Raw genomic sequence first — 1,639 nt, 5'->3', positions numbered from 1 at the left:
AAAAAATATATTGTACTGTGTGTATATACTGTAGAGTACAGCGCCGCCTCTGGCAAAGCGTGTATGTAACAGGAGAGAGCAATCGACTGTCGACTGCCGACTGCGTATCCGATACACGTGACCGTACAAGGCGGAAGCTGATTTGATCCCTTTTATGACGTCGCTCACACTGAGGACCAGTGATGTTCCCCTTGTGTGTCTGTTACTGGTTAAATGTGTGAATTGTATTCAATAAAATATACAGTACTTTAAATCTCTTCTGGCACAGTTACTTTCAATCATTATTATAGTCTTTGTTATTGGATGTCATTTATTTAAAAATGGTATATAATATGTCATTACTATTTAATATTCAGGCCATGCATGCTGCTTTAGTAGGGAGAAGGGTAACTTGACATCTCGCAGTCCCTCCTCCAGCAGCCACCAGGATCCCTCTCTCCCCTCAGTAATCTTTTATCACATTTATACAATATTTTCATAAATATAGAGGTATTCAATAATACACTGTACTAGTGGTGATGGAGATCACTTTTTTCCTTTGCCGAACATTTTAAACCCAGACATACACAACATAAAAGGTTACTGCCATCTAGTGATGATAAAGAACACTTTTATGGGCACATTCCTACGTTTTCACACAGGCCCCCACGCCTGCCTAACCTGTAATCACACAGCATACAGTGCTTACACAATGCAATGTCTTTGGTTGAATCACTTAACTCCTCCGCTTTGGACTTTTCCAGGGCCTGAGGTCCTGATTTGTCCTGATCTGTGGTCCCACATCTGTCCTCAGCCTACTCCAGGATCAGCAACTCTTAACTGGCTAGTTTTTTTTCTAGTGGTATCTAATGATTTTGCTTTCTGCCCCGTATTATGTTATGATTTTTTCCAGTTTTCACTTGAGTTTCAAGCTTCTATTCTCATTCTAGTTTCTGAAGTTTATTCCTATTTAATTTACTTTATCGCCTCTGAATTTCCTGGTCCTTGTTGTCATTTCTTCTATTTGTACTGTCCCCTTTCTCACTTTCTTCTTTTACTCGTACGTTTCTTCCTGTCCTATTTCCCCCCATTCTGTCTAGCAGCCCTTTCTGCACTGCTCATGGTAATCTGCCTCTGGCGGAGAAGGCATTACAATTCTTTTGCCAATGTGAAATGTTAGTGCACAGTATACGCGAAAAAGAAAGTTAGGGCCATCTTGTGAGAATGAAAAAAAAATGTTGACCAGTTTGCATGTATGTACATATGTTTATTTTTATTTATACAGCACAGGCCATGAAGTGAGGCATTTAAAGTGAGGTTTTTAAGTGATACAGTTAGACTACAGTTTGACTAGAGGTGACTGGGGACTGCTTCTTTCTGCAAACTCTTTAACTCAAGACAACAAACGGTAAGCTATTCAGATCACACTATGATCCCATGCTTGTTAGCCTGCATAGTTTAACCCCCCACCCCTTTACAACTTCTTTCACTGCAGCCTCTCCCAAAACTGACTGCACAAAACACTGAAACCCTGACTTGACCCTAGCATTGCAATGCAGCAAAACACATGACAAGGTACAGGTTCACCCCTGCTGTTTAGTCTGCACACACTCACTCTGCTCATAACAGCTCCATGCAACACTGCCTACCTCTGGCATCA

This window comes from Ascaphus truei, chromosome 2 (assembly GCF_040206685.1).
Source record: "Ascaphus truei isolate aAscTru1 chromosome 2, aAscTru1.hap1, whole genome shotgun sequence".
NCBI classification, from domain to species: domain Eukaryota; kingdom Metazoa; phylum Chordata; class Amphibia; order Anura; family Ascaphidae; genus Ascaphus; species Ascaphus truei.
The sequence above is the reverse complement of the archived record's forward strand: the minus strand, read 5'-3'. Positions refer to the sequence as shown.